This window comes from Macaca mulatta, chromosome 20, assembly GCF_049350105.2.
Source record: "Macaca mulatta isolate MMU2019108-1 chromosome 20, T2T-MMU8v2.0, whole genome shotgun sequence".
Taxonomy (NCBI): domain Eukaryota; kingdom Metazoa; phylum Chordata; class Mammalia; order Primates; family Cercopithecidae; genus Macaca; species Macaca mulatta.
This window is the reverse complement of record NC_133425.1, coordinates 22,397,173-22,413,319: the sequence shown is the minus strand read 5'-3', so window position 1 is coordinate 22,413,319 and position 16,147 is coordinate 22,397,173. Positions and strand designations below refer to the sequence as shown.

The following is a 16,147-nucleotide window of genomic DNA, read 5'->3' as shown; positions in this document are numbered from 1 at the left end:
GGTACCTGCAATTTTATTTATTTATTTATTGAGAGGGAGTCTCGTTCTGTCGCCAGGCTGGAGTGCAGTGGCGCAATCTTGGTTCACTGCCACCTCCACCTCCCAGGTTCAAGCGATCTTCCTGTTACAGCTTCCTGAGTAGCCGGGATTACAGGCATGCACCACCACGCCCAGCTAATTTTTTGTATTTTTAGTAGAGATGGGTTTCACCATGTTGGCCAGGATGGTCTCGATCTCTTCACCTCGTGATCCGCTCACCTCAGCCTCCCAAAGTGCTGGGATTACAGGCATAAACCACCGCACCCGGCTGGTACTTGCAATTTTGAAGCTCTCCAGATGATTCCAGTGGGCCACCAGTGCTAAGAACCACTGTGGCAGACTGCACCTTCCTTTAGCCACGTGTCCCTTAATACAGTTGCTCATGAGAATTAACTGAGTGCATCTTGGAGAAAAAATTCCCAGGTCCCTCTTCAGTACATTCCAATTTCAGTGGGTTTGGGGTGCAGTTCAAGAATATGCATTTTAAACAAGCTCCCCCCATGATTCTTATGATCAGAGAAGCTTGGGGCATACAACCTCAACAAAAGGTATTCTCATAAGTAACATGGGCACACTCATTACTACCTAATATATTTGATGTTGATTCGCGTGTTTACTGTCCCTGGCCACACCCATCCCATCCCACGGTAGATGGTAAATTTTGAGAGTGAAGATTGTTGTCTGTATTATTTACTGCTGTATTCTCTATGCCTGGACAAAGGCTGGCACTTAGTAAGGGTTCAGAAAATACTTGCAGAAGGGAAAAAATAATAAAGACAAGGCTTTAATCTTGGAACAATGAGGCAGAATAATACTGTTTGTACTGATGAAGATGTGTCGCTCTTTCTATGCTATAAAAGTCTGTACTCTTTCACCCTAAGGGAAACATCACAGACTTCCTGTAGCCCCTTGCTAAAGAAAAAGAAAAAAAAAACCCACCCAAGTACTCTCTTGTCATCCTGAGGCTTTCTGGAAATTATATTTTTAACCCACACTAGGTTACCCAGTGGAACATAAGACAGCTCCCTTAGAACCCACTGTCCACCTAAGCAACATCCCTTGCACGTGTGAGCACGTGGGAACCTGCCTGATGTCCGGCCATCATCGGAAACTTACAGAGCTGGCACACCACTGATTATTACTGATAGGATTCTCTGGAAGGTTTCATTTTCTGCTAAATTTGTACACTCTTTATATGTGTTCTGGAAGACCCGGCTGCCTGGAGGCCTGTGGTGATTTATTAGCTTCTAACTGGGCAACCAAGCTCCTTGAAAATCATTGCAGTCTCCGGAGAGATAATTAAGAGCGGAAGAGGAGGGAAAAGGCCTTATTGCAGGAAACCGGTTCTTCAAACCAAACCTGCTAAAGCCCCATACACTGAGCCATGTGGCAGGCGCAGCACCTGTGGCTGTTTATCCTCGTCTAGTTGAGCGTAGTCATGAGCTCCCTCTCACACTGTGGGACCATTTCCTTCCAAGTCCACAGCCCCAAATCCTTACACTTATGTGACCCTGGAGCAGGTCACTAAGTCTCAGCTCAAACTCCAGCGACCATTCTCATTGCTCACAAGATAGAGACTTTACCAGGATTTCTGTGGCTCTTCCTGATCCTGCCCATGGCCCCTCCTGGGCTCTGGCTAGACTAGATTATTTGAAGCCAGGCTGTACTCCTCCAAAAACTGTATCTTTCATGCTAAGGGAACTTTGACATGTTGTACCCTTTGCATGAAGCCCTCCTTAACCTGCCTGGCAAAACTTCATCTCTCAGCTCATTGTCACCTCCACCATAAAGCCTTCCCTGACCATGCCCTTATTATTTCTCCCTTCCCGGAGAAATCACTTTTGTGATTCCATGGTACCCACTACAGACATAACCCATTTTTGATACATTATCTGAGTCTATCATCCCTCTAGAGTTCAGTGTCCCTGAAGGCAGGGATCATGACTGTGGCATCTCTATATCGACAGTGTCTAGTCCTCTGCTGGTATGCAATCATGGATTCATTCATGAGATAAGTGTTTATTGAGCACCTACTATATGCTGGGGATACAGAGATAAGTGAGGTGCAGTCTCTTTCCTCAAAGAGTTAACAGCTTTGTGGACCAACTGGGACAGGAGGCGGCAGGGTCCCCTTTTCCTAGTGTGAGGGGCTGCACCTAAACTTGGCTTTCTATAAGAAGTGGTAACTTTCTTCCTCTGGCAGGAGAGGTTGTCCTTGAACCCAGTTTCTCATAGGTCCTCAGGCATTCAGGTGCTGGGCAGCTGGCTGTCCCAGATAACTCCTGTAAATAGCTGGTATCTAAATCCAGTCAGCCAGTTGTTTGATTATTCCCCAACTGACAAGGCTGCTCTAATCCCTGCACTACAAGAGGGAAGTTGATAAAGCTGAAGGGGCAGAGTTCCTTCATCCTTGGGGCATATACCACATTGGGTCCAGGTCCCAGCAGTCCCCTCAATGAGATGGTGAGAAGAGAGGGTAATGTTGTCCTTCCCCCTCTTCTGTTGTGACCCATGGCTTGCAAATGTCCCCAGTAAAGCCTATTCCTTTATCCATCCCTTGTGTATTGTGGAATTTATCCCTAGTCCTGCTGTGTGACAAGTGGAGACTACAAAGGGATCCTTCTTACATGGTATGTCCACAAAGAGGACCACTGAGCAAAGAGATTGCACCTCGCTTATCTTTGTATCCCTGGTATATAGTAGGTGCCCAGTAAACACTTGCCTCAGGAATGAATACACTACGCATGCCAAACACAGGATGAAGCATTGCCAATACAGAGATGTGACAGTCATGATCCCCACTTTCAGCTACCAGCTACTTTAATGGCTGGGTATGAGGATAGGATTTGGAATCAAAGAGACCTGAGTCTTGTCACTTGCTAACCATAAAAAATGGGTACACAGCAGTCATCAGACATACACGTGGTCATTGGTGCTTTGGACATAAGACAATAGCTGACACTTATTGCACAGTGACTGTGGGCCACATGCTGTTCTAAACTTTAAATCATCTCACTTGATCTTCACAATAACCCTACAAAGTAGGAACTCACGCTATTCCAGTTTTTGTGCTAAGGAAACTAGGACACAGAGAACTAAAGTAAATCAGCAAAGCAACACAGCCAGTTTGCAGAATCTAGATTCAAGTGTGACTCTCACACAAGAAGAAAACGTGAGAATATAAAAATGAATCTTGGCACGAGGACAGCCTTTCTAGGCATGAGACAAAAATCATGAAGGAAAAGATGGAAAAGTTAGACTCTCAAAAAAATGTAAGTCCCTGGAAGAGAAAAATATCATAAATAAAAAGAAAATGACTAATTGGAAAAATATCTACAGCACCTACACTATAAACACAAAGAGCTGATTTCATATCTATTTTTCATATCTTTTTATGTTTTATATATTTTTACAGACACATTGCAAATCAATAAGTAAAGAAGAACCAGCCAGTAGAAGAAAGGATCATAGGCATGAGAAAAGAGTTAATAAAGAGCTATGAATAGAAAATAAACATATGAAAAGATAAATCTCTAAAATTAAGGAAACACAAACTAAAATCATGATGAGATAATATTAGTCACCTGTAAGGCTGGAAAAAATTGTTTTTTAAAATTGTAACAATTATGACACCAAGAATGTGAAGAATTAACACTCTCCTAATTTTGGTAGCCATATACACTGATGCAGTCTTTAGGAAGACAATTATATATTATCTATCAAAATGTGAAATGCACATACTCTTTAACCCAGCAATTCCACTCCTGGAAATGTATTTGCACAAGTGCGTAAAGACTCATGTGCCAGCTGTTCATTGCAGCATTTGAAGTAGAGATGGGAAGGCATCTCCCAAGGACACCTGCCTAGGTTGTTCCCAGAGGGCAGGTCTAAAAGGTAGAAAGGATATGGGAGAACACCTACAACTAGAAAACAACACCCTTGGACTATTGTCTAAGCAGGAAATAAAATTTTCCTAGGGGTTTGCTTGTTATAACAGCTAGCATTAACTTAGCTACTGCAACATTGTAATAAAAAAAAAGACCAGAAACAACATGTCTATCAGAACAACAGTGAGGCCATATGACAGATTATGATTTGGCTGTCAAGAAATGAGGTGGATCTACAAATACTGACACCAAAAGGAGTCAACATAATATTAAGTGAAAAAAAGCAGGTTGCAGAACAGTAAGTTTAATATGTCCCTATTTACGTACAAAATATACACATGCGTGCTAGTGCCTATATGCATAGACCTCTTCTAAAAGGATACACAATACATTTAACAGTTATTATCTTTGGAAAATAACCTTGGGGAATCTGGGCTGGGCTGTAGTGTAGAATGGGACTTTATTTTCACCTTTAGCTTTTTGCCTTTGGATTTATTTTTGTCTTTGCCATGCACATGTATTTTTTGTCATTTTAAAAAAAACTAGCTAATGAAAAGCTATTTTTAAAAGTCTCCATTGATATTATTTAGGATGAAGAAAGCCTTTACTGTGGAGTGAGGGGGAGGAAACATGTCTGGAGTGGCTGAGGTGTGGGTGGGAAGGAAGGATATGGAAGGTGAAAATGTATAGCTCCTTTCTCGAGAAGCTCGCTTGGAAAGGAGGAACGGTGATTGTGGGTGTTGAAGGAATGTTTTTGCTGCTGCGTGTACAGCTCTGATAAGTTTCCAGGCAACTGGACTTCAATTTCTTCAGCCCCATCTGCAGCTGACCATGGGACACTATCTGGAGGTAACTCCCAGGATATCTCTTCTTCTGTGGTCTGGGCTTAACTTCTCTCCCTGCCCTCCCTTCTCTCTGGAAGTGGACCCCATAAGCCTGTGCCTCTCACACTTAAATGTGCATTTGAATCGCGTGTGGGGTTCTTCTTGAAATGCAGATTCTGATTCAGTAGGTCTAGGGAGGGAGTGCTAAGAGTATGCACTTCTAGCAGGCTCCACGGTGAGGTTGACTTTCTGCTCCCTGGGCCATCCATTGAATTGCAAGGTCTTAAGGCAGCCCCGGCAATACTGGTACAAAGGATATAGCCAATGAATGTTTATTGCCTTAATCGGAATCGGCTAATTGATGTTGGGTGAAAAATTGCGGATGACTTGAATTCAGAAAGCCTGGATTGGAGTCCCAGCTTTTCCTTTTCCTGGCCATGTGACTTTCATGTTAGTTTCTTCACCTGCAATGTGTGGATCATGGTAATGCCGACTTCACCTGGTTGTTGTGAGGTCTAAGCTGCGAGAGTCCCATATAAAATGTAATGCACCGTGACCATCTATCAGTGAGTTCCTCTTTCTCTACTTGATTTCCCCCTTTGGTTCAAGTCTTTTTCATTTTCAAAAAGCTAGCCATTTATCCCTTCACCTGCTCCTGCGACAGTCCTGTATATCTCCTTTTCTTCCCAGCCAGAGTTCTTGAAATAAAGCTCCATGGCTTCACTTCCTCACCTCACATTCATCCTCTTGCTCCGTCTCCTCCCACCCCATCACCCTCTGAAGCAGTACTCTCCGAACACAACCCTAAATGCTAACTCCACCTCGAATCTTGGTCTTGTTTCACTTTTCTGTGGCCTCTGAAGCACTTGCCCACTCCCTGCTTGTAGAAACTTGTTTTTCTTCCTTTGAGAACACATTCTTTCTTCCTCCCCACCCCTGCCTCCCACTGACCATTCTTTCTCCATACACACTTCAGTTATTTCTCCTCAACTTACCATTTCTGATGTCTCAATTAATGGCCCCACTATTCACCAGTTGTCCCAGCAACACCCATGTCTAATCTATAACCAAATTCAATTGATGATCTCTCCTCACTCACTCCCTTCCGACATCTGTCCCAGCCAGCTCAGGACACACCACAGCTCTCTTCACTCATGGTCAGAGCTGTGGGGAGCAACTCAGTGCCTATCTCTAGCTAGGCTCTACTTAGTAGCTTCCAGCCTGAGGCAGCTTGCTCTCGTGAGATGTTCCCCAGTGACATTAGCATCCAGGAAACAAAATGGCACATGGGGACAGTGATGGTGCCAAGTGGAGGCCAAAGGGATCTTTATCCCCCTCTAGTCTCCGTCAGTCAATCAGAGTGAATGCATGCCATGAAACAGCATGCATGGCAACTCCCAGACGAGCTTTCTATCCTTCCTCTGATGGGGCCACTCCTACCCCTTCCCCCATATAGAAATTTTGAAGCCACCACCTCCAGAGTGAATGATGGATCATCCCTGAGTACCTGCAGGAGACCCTCAAAAAGGGCCAGGAACCTGTACAAGAAGCTTCCTGAGGCAACACTGGGAGCCAGGAGCACCTGACTGCCCTCTCTCTATACTCAGCAGGGCAGAGCACTGCTGGAGAACACCTGAAATCACAGGTTGGTTCCACTCCAGACACCTGATTGCCAACACAAAGGGGGCTGATATGGTTTGGCTGTGTCCTCACCCAAATATCGAATTGTAGCTCCCGTAATTCCTATGTGTCCTGGGAAGGACCCGGTGGGAGGTAATTAAATCACGAGGGTGGGTCTTTCCCATGCTGTTCTCATGGTAGTGAATAAGTCTCATGAGATCTGATGGTTTTATAAAGGGGAATTCTCCTGCACATGCTCTCTCTCTTGCCTGTTGCCATGTAAGATGTGCTTGTGTTCTTCCTTCACCTTTCACCATGATTGTGAGGCCTCCTCAGCCATGCTGAACTGTGAGTCTATTAAACCTCTTTCCTTTACAGATTACCCTGGGTATGTCTTTATTAGTAGCATGAGAACAGACTAATTCAGGGGCCTTTAGTACACAGCACAATTGTGCCATGTGTCTCTGGACAACTGGCTCTCTCACTCTGCATGACTATTTCAGACCATTCCCATTCTCTGCAAATGACCAAACCCTGCCCTTTCTTGCCACTGTCAGTAGGTGACCTTGCATCCCATTCCACAGACAATATAGAAACCATGAGAATGTAATGCCCTCAATATCCTGCTACCAAGCACATAACATTTTCTATTCTGCCCAGCACTAGGCTGAGGATGGAGCAGGTCAACCCAGCCGTTTCCTGATGCCAGCTTCCCTGCTCTGAAACCTCCCCCACCTCCCAGTTTCCTGCCTGAATTGTCCACGTAGTCCCCACCCTCCACCATCTGCACCCTCATCCTTTCCCACCAGATCTGAATGCTTCCCAGGCAAACTCCCCAGCCAGCAACTGCATGAGTCAGTGAGTTTATTTTGTTTGTTAACACCAAGCTTTACAACCTCACACTTCAGAGTCCCCCGGGGGTATTAATGGTTTTGCAGGGATGAGTTCCGCAAGCCAGCCCCACTTCTTGCAGCGTAGCAGCGCCCCCTAGTGGGTAGTGGGAGGTGATCCAATTGCAGTGGTTGGAGCCAACACCTGTTGCCTCCCTGGAAGAAATTAACCAATGATAGGAATGTTTTCCATTCTGACTCCCGAATGTTGTCGTTGTATCAGGATACATTAAGCTCCATGATTGCAATGGGTGAGCAGGAGCTGGCTTTCTCGTCATGGAGGGAGCAAGGGCCATGCACTGGGAAGTCAGCTGCCTACACATAATTCATGTCTCAGATGTGCCTAAAACCACACGTGTAGTTGTTGGGTCACTAATACTCCTGCAGGTTCAAGGCCTGCCTAAACTATATACATGTGAGTTCTTTTCTAGGCTTTTGTGTAGAATGGTCCAGCTCTGCACGTCCGTTCTGGAAGACATTTGCAAAACCCAGCAAGATGAACTAGCAGACACTCTTGAATCCCCCAGTCATTTCCCTTTCTGTCTCTAGGGCTGTGCTGTTCTTTCTGCCTGGATCACTTTACCCTGGCTCTTCCTGTGGCTCAATCCTTCTCACGCTCAGGTCTCAGTTAGAATGTCACCACTTTCAAATGTCACTCTCTGAAGTGGCTTATTTCCTCATCACTCTAAGCACAATCTGTAATTACCTTGCCTCTCTGTTTATCTATTGCGTTCCCCCCTCCCCAGGTTAGACTGTGGACCCCATCAGGAAGGCACTGTGCCACTCTCTGAAGTGGCTTATTTGGCTTATTTCCTCATCACTCTAAGCACAATCTGCAATTATCTTGCATACCTGTTTATTGCCTCCCCCCTAGTTAGTCTGTGAACCCCATCAGGAAGGCACAGTGTCTTGCTTGCTGGCTGTGGTATCTTCAGTCCTTGTCACTGTGCCATGCCATCTTAGGCAGGCAAAAGAGAATGAATCATACCTACCAAATATTTTGCTTGTTAAATGAATAAGATGGGAAGGAATCAAAGCCTAAATCAAGAAGATATGAGCTCCTGGAGGAAATGCAGCAGCCTGAGATCTTTAGAAAGAATTTCCCAAAGTGTGTTTACTTATCATTTGTGGCGCACAAGTGATTCATGGATGAAATTTACATTTTTTACAGTTACATTTTTATTTTAATATATTTTAGAAAATTGGAACCAGGACATCACTTTTACTTAACTGACTTCATTGTTTAGGATGAAGCTTAAATACATAGTGAAGGTAGAAAATGTAAATTGATCTAAACATAAATATTAAGTAAATAATAGTCTATGTCCTTGAATATGGTAAAAAGTTGATCCTTCAATGACTAAAGTTTGGGAACCTCTAGCTCAAAACAATATTGGTGTGGCCAAAGGGAATCCAAACCAGAGTAATCTGAACATATACTCACTCAGCAAGTATTTACTGAGCACCCACTCTTTGCCAGCAGTCTTAATAAAAAAAATAATTACAACGTGTGATAAAGGAAAAGAAAGAGAACAAGCGTAATGAGGAAATTAAGTGATCAGAGAAACCCTGGGGGACATTTGAGCAGAAGGACAAGAGGTGAGCACAGGCTTAAGCAAAAAGACAAGGGTAGCATGGTGGCACACGCCTGTAATCCCAGAACTTTGGGAGGGCTAGGTGACTGGATTTCTTGAGCTCAGGAGTTTGAGACCAGCCTGGGCAACATGGTGAAACCATGTTCCTACAAAAAAAATACAAAAATTAGCCAGGCATTGTGGTATACACCTGTAGTCTCAGCTACTTGATGGGGTTGAGGTGGTAGGATCACTTGAGCCCAGGAGGTCAAGGCTGCAGTGAGCCGAGATTGCGCCATTGCACTCCAGTGCCTGGGCAACCAAGCAAGGCCCTGTCTCAATTAACAAAATAAAAAAAGAAAGAAGAGAAAAGAAGGAAAACAAAAGAAAGAAAGAGAAAAGAAAAGACAGCAAGACGACATGAAAACACAGATCAGAAAAAACAAGGTATGGATGAAGTAAGCTAGTACCAAAAAGAATTTAAAAATACGACTATACTGACAGCAGTAAAGAACAGGATTAGTGATGTCAAAAATAAACATCAGAACAAACTGGAACCTGATCTTAGGCTTCTAAAATAAAATTCACAAGATTGAGCTGATGAGAGAGAAAGTGGGATGGAAGACAGAGTGGTTATAGGCAACTTGTAGTTTGCTGGTGTTATTGAAGAAGAAACCCAAAACAAATTGCACAGAGCTATAGCGAAAGATTTCATTAAAGAGACATTCCCAGAGATATAAGATGGCTATGTGGGTATATTAAAAGGTTAGCCTAGTCCGAATGAAATAAAACCCACATCCGTGAGGCTGAATATCCATCATCCATCCATCCATCCACCCACCCGTCCATCCACCCACCCATCCATCTATCATCTATAATACATAATACACCAGGACAAACATTTTAAATTATAGGTAAAATTCCAAAGTTCTACAAGTATTACAGGCACTCAGGGCAGATAAAGCAAACAAAACAGTTTTTCTACAAATTTAAGCCAGTCAAAGGCCTTTTAGCAGCATTAAATGCTAGAAAAACACGTATTATCATCTAAAGAGTTTTGCAGAAAAAAATGTGTAACTCCTAATAATAATTATTATTGAGCTAACATGCTTGTGAAGGCAAAAGAAAAGTGTTTTATGGCATGCAAAATCTTGAAAAGCATTAGATCCTGCTCTTCAAAAAAATCCCTTGAAAAGAAAAACAACATCCCGAGTGATGGTGTGGAAAAGTTGTATCTGAAAGGACAGTGATGGGGTTAAACAAACACTAACCCCAAATAAATAATACATGTAGCTTCTAATGTCAACATTATGCTTTTAAAAAAGATACAGACAGGCATGGTGGGGTGCACCTGTAGTCCTAGCTACTTGGAAGGCTGAGGCGGGAGGATTGCTTGAGCCCAGGATTTTGAGTCCAGCCTGGGCAACATAGTAAGACCCTTTCTCTCTTAAAAAAATATAAAAATTAATAATTTGATGCATCAAATCCACATTAACAAAGACAGAAGAGTTGGCAATACAGGAAGAAAAGGAGAAGGGACAGAGAAAAACTACACAAGTCTCTTTACTAAGAGATACTGTCTACTCATTTACTCTATTAGAAAACTGCAAAATGAACTATTATAAACAGGATACATACCTTCCAAAATAGTGGAAAATTGAAAACAAAAGAAAATTGTTTGGATATAACAAAAGATAGGAAAGCCAAAAAAAAAAAAAAAAAAAAAGCAAACATTTTAGGGCAAGTTGAAGAAGTATAAAAGACGGATTGTGTTAATATTAAAAATTGTTGGAAATAGGCCAAACACCACGATTTTCTTTTTTTTTTTTTTTTTTTTTTTGAGACGGAGTCTCGCTCTGTCGCCCAGGCTGGAGTGCAGTGGCCGCATCTCAGCTCACTGCAAGCTCCGCCTCCCGGGTCTATGCCATTCTCCTGCCTCAGCCTCCCGAGTAGCTGGGACTACAGGCGCCCGCCACCTCACCCGGCTAGTTTTTTGTATTTTTTAGTAGAGACGGGGTTTCACCGTATTTAGCCAGGCTGGTCTCGATCTCCTGACCTTGTGATCCGCCCGTCTCGGCCTCCCAAAGTGCTGGGATTACAGGCTTGAGCCACCGCGCCCGGCCTACGATTTTCAAAATGACAACAATAAGAGCATTTGTGTTCACAAGACCACCCCAGAACACAGAGGCAGGAACATTTTATACGAAAATGGAGAGGTAAAGATACATCACGAAAATGTAATGCTAAAGAAAGCTAGAGATAGGATATTAATTCCACAGAAAGTAGAATCCTAGGACAAATATATTAAATGAGACAAAGTGAACCATTGAATATTGAAAAAGGTGCCTGTAATCCCAGCACTTTGGGAGGCTGAGGCGGGTGGATCACCTGAGGTCAGAAGTTCGAGACCAGCCTGGCCAACATGGCGAAACCCTGTCTCTACTAAAAATACAAAAATCAGCCGGGTGTGGTGGCAGGTGCCTGTAGTCTGAGCTACTTGGAAGTCTGAGGCAGGAGAATAGCTTGAACTCAGGAGCTGGAGTTGTAGTGGGCTGAGATCATGCCATTGCACTCCAGCCTGGGCAACAGAGAGAGACTCTGTCTCAAAAACAAAAACAAACAAACCAGAAGAAAAAAAAAAAAAGAAAAAGGGACCAATTCATAGTTGGAAATTGTACATAACACGGTAAATCAAATCCAGCTTTTACTTCCACTCCCTCTCTGATTAGCACTAGATTGATAATAAGTGAATACAAAATATAAATATCAAAATGTCAAAGAGAAATGGTGAAGCATTGGTGGCAGACAACAAATATAGGCATGTTTTTGGAAGAAGGGAGGCTAATTTGTTTTTATTGATATATCTATTCTTTTTGAGACATGGTCTCATTCTGTCTCCCAGGCTGGAGTGTAGTGGCACGATCATGGCTCACGGCAGCCTCCAAGTCTTTTTTTTTTTTAAGAGATGGAGTCTCGCCATGTTGCCCAGGCTGGTCTTGAACATCTGGCCTCAAGTGATCCTCCCACCTTGGACTCCCAAAGTGGCTGGGATTGCAGGCGTGAGTCACCGCACCCGGCCCTGAGGCTGATTTGTGAGAGGCATTGGACTTAGAAAAGAGGAGAAGGCTGAAACTCAAGTGGCTGTGGGAGAGGAGGTGTCACTAAGGAAGAGAAAGTGAGTTCTTGACACAGAACCTTCCAAAAGCTCAGGAACTGGAGGCACCAGGGACCCCAGTGGCGGTGAGAGGTTTGGGAAAAGGCACAATCAATGTTAGAGGTCTCTAGAAGGAGGAGCTACATTCACAGAGACTTCCCCTGCCTACAGCCAGGCAGCTGCCCTACACCTATTAGGACAGCAGAGGGAAGATTATGTCTTGGAGATTTTGAACCAGGGAGCCCCCAGGGTTGGTGACGTAGGGAACAGAGAAGAACGTGGTGAGGCACCAAGCCAGAATGCTGGCAGGAAGTGTAGCTACTCCCACCTGACAGTGGGAGAAATTGACCAAAGTGTCGAGTTCAATCTACCAGAGCACAATGTATTGCAAGAAAAGCATGGACGGGCGTGGTAGCTCACGCCTGGAACCCCAGCACTCTGGGAGACCAAGGCCAGCACATCATTTGAGCCCAGGAGTTCAAGACCGGCCTGGGCAACATAGTGAGACCAAATCTCTACGAAAACAAAAAATTACTAAAACATTAAAAATAATAAAAATAATTAGCCAGGCATGGTGGCATGGGCCTGTGGTCCCAGCTACTTGGGAGGCTGAGGTAGAGGATCGCTTGAACCTGAGAGGTTGAGGCTGCAGTGAGCTGTGATCACGTCCCTGCACTCCAGCCTGGGCGACAGTGGGACCCTGCTTCAAAAAAGGAAAAAAGGTTCCCCTTCCTGTGTCCATGTGTTCTCATTGTTAACTCCTACTTATGAGTGAGAACATGCGGTGTTTGGTTTTCTGTTCCTTTAAAATATATATATATATTTTAAAAAGGAAAAAAGAAAAAATAAAAGCTGCCAAATCCCATCAAGATCAATATCATTGCATCTAATCCAGTTATAATTCAGTGCAGAAATAGGTCAAAAGAAAAAATTATCATCTCAACACATTCTGAAAAAGCACTTAGTAAATTCTACATCTATTACTCATTAAGGAAAAAAATAATAATCTTAAGAAAGTAGGAAGGCTGCATCTTTAATGTGAAACAGAATATCCATCTCAACCCCATAGGCGCTAGCATATTGAAGGATGAAATAATACCAGTAGCTAACATTTATTGAGAGCCTTGTGGTAGACATAGCTATATGAGCTTTTACATGTATTATCTCATTTAAATACCACAGAATATCATCAAGGAGCTATTACTATTAACTTTATAGCCTTATTATTAACCTTATTATCACTTGAGGGAATTAGGCAGAGAAGTACCCACCCAAAGACCCAAGGGACTGAGTAGTGAAGCTAAGATACAAATTCAAGCGTTTTTTTTTGTTTGTTTTTTGTTTTTACATCTAGCTTATTTGTCTTTTTTTTTTTAATTTATTTATTATTATTATACTTTAAGTTGTAGGGTACATGTGCATAACGTGCAGGTTTGTTACATATGTATACTTGTGCCATGTTGCTGTGCTGCACCCATCAACTCGTCATTTACATCAGGTATAACTCCCAATGCAATCCCTCCCCCCTCCCCCCTCCCCATGATAGGCCCCGGTGTGTGATGTTCCCCTTCCTGAGTCCGAGTGATCTCATTGTTCAGTTCCCACCTATGAGTGAGAACATGCGGTGTTTGGTTTTCTGTTCTTGTGATAGTTTGCTAAGAATGATGGATTCCAGCTGCATCCAAGTCCCTACAAAGGACTCAAACTCATCCTTTTTGATGGCTGCATAGTATTCCATGGTGTATATGTGCCACATTTTCTTAATCCAATCCGTCACTGATGGACATTTGGGTTGATTCCAAGTCTTTGCTATTGTGAATAGTGCTGCAATAAACATACGTGTGCATGTGTCTTTATAGCAGCATAATTTATAATCCTTTGGGTATATACCCAGTAATGGGATGGCTGGGTCATATGGTACATCTAGTTCTAGATCCTTGAGGAATCGCCATACTGTTTTCCATAATGGTTGAACTAGTTTACAATCCCACCAACAGTGTAAAAGTGTTCCTATTTCTCCACATCCTCTCCAGCACCTGTTGTTTCCTGACTTTTTAATGATTGCCATTCTAACTGGTGTGAGATGGTATCTCATTGTGGTTTTGATTTGCATTTCTCTGATGGCCAGTGATGATGAGCATTTTTTCATGTGTCTGTTGGCTGTATGAATGTCTTCTTTTGAGAAATGTCTGTTCATATCCTTTGCCCACTTTTTGATGGGGTTGTTTGTTTTTTTCTTGTAAATTTGTTTGAGTTCTTTGTAGGTTCTGGATATTAGCCCTTTGTCAGATGAGTAGATTGCAAAAATTTTCTCCCATTCTGTAGGTTGCCTGTTCACTCTGATGGTAGTGTCTTTTGCTGTGCAGAAGCTCTTTAGTTTAATGAGATCCCATTTGTCAATTTTGGCTTTTGCTGCCGTTGCTTTTAGTGTTTTAGACATGAAATCTTTGCCCATGCCTATGTCCTGAATGGTACTACCTAGGTTTTCCTCTAGGATTTTTATGGTATTAGGTCTAACATTTAAGTCTCTAATCCATCTTGAATTAATTTTCGTATAAGGAGTAAGGAAAGGATCCAGTTTCAGCTTTCTACTTATGGCTAGCCAATTTTCCCAGCACCATTTATTAAATAGGGAATCCTTTCCCCATTTCTTGTTTCTCTCAGGTTTGTCAAAGATCAAATGGCTGTAGATGTGTGGTATTATTTCTGAGGACTCTGTTCTGTTCCATTGGTCTATATCTCTGTTTTGGTACCAGTACCATGCTGTTTTGGTTACTGTAGCCTTGTAGTATAGTTTGAAGTCAGGTAGCGTGATGCCTCCAGCTTTGTTCTTTTGACTTAGGATTGTCTTGGAGATGCGGGCTCTTTTTTGGTTCCATATGAACTTTAAAGCAGTTTTTTTCCAATTCTGTGAAGAAACTCATTGGTAGCTTGATGGGGATGGCATTGAATCTATAAATTACCTTGGGCAGTATGGCCATTTTCACGATATTGATTCTTCCTATCCATGAGCATGGTATGTTCTTCCATTTGTTTGTGTCCTCTTTTATTTCACTGAGCAGTGGTTTGTAGTTCTCCTTGAAGAGGTCCTTTACATCCCTTGTAAGTTGGATTCCTAGGTATTTGATTCTCTTTGAAGCAATTGTGAATGGAAGTTCATTCCTGATTTGGCTCTCTGTCTGTTACTGGTGTATAAGAATGCTTGTGATTTTTGCACATTAATTTTGTATCCTGAGACTTTGCTGAAGTTGCTTATCAGCTTAAGGAGATTTTGGGCTGAGACAATGGGGTTTTCTAAATATACAATCATGTCATCTGCAAACAGGGACAATTTGACTTCTTCTTTTCCTAACTGAATACCCTTGATTTCTTTCTCTTGCCTAATTGCCCTAGCCAGAACTTCCAACACTATGTTGAATAGGAGTGGTGAGAGAGGGCATCCCTGTCTTGTGCCAGTTTTCAAAGGGAATTTTTCCAGTTTTTGCCCATTCAGTATGATATTGGCTGTGGGTTTGTCATAAATAGCTCTTATTATTTTGAGGTACGTTCCATCAATACCGAATTTATTGAGTGTTTTTAGCATGAAGGGCTGTTGAATTTTGTCAAAAGCCTTTTCTGCATCAATTGAGATAATCATGTGGTTCTTGTCTTTGGTTCTGTTTATATGCTGGATTATGTTTATTGATTTGCGAATGTTGAACCAGCCTTGCATCCCAGGGATGAAGCCCACTTGATCATGGTGGATAAGCTTTTTGATGTGTTGCTGAATCCGGTTTGCCAGTATTTTATTGAGGATTTTTGCATCGATGTTCATCAGGGATATTGGTCTAAAATTCTCTTTTTTTGTTGTGTCCTTGCCAGGCTTTGGTATCAGGATGATATTGGCCTCATAAAATGAGTTAGGGAGGATTCCCTCTTTTTCTATTGATTGGAATAGTTTCAGAAGGAATGGTACCAACTCCTCCTTGTACCTCTGGTAGAATTCAGCTGTGAATCCATCTGGTCCTGGACTTTTTTTGGTTGGTAGGCTATTAATTGTTGCCTCAATTTCAGAGCCTGCTATTGGTCTATTCAGGGATTCAACTTCTTCCTGGTTTAGTCTTGGAAGAGTGTAAGTGTCCAGGAAATTATCCATTTCTTCTAGATTTTCCAGTTTATT

General features: G+C 42.6%; 1 protein-coding gene across 1 annotated transcript in view; it reads right to left on the bottom strand.

The window, feature by feature from the left end:
• Positions 1–16,147, bottom strand: part of HS3ST2 (heparan sulfate-glucosamine 3-sulfotransferase 2) — a 107,020-nt gene that overhangs the window by 10,070 nt on the left and 80,803 nt on the right. The gene's annotated exons all lie outside the window — the stretch shown is intronic.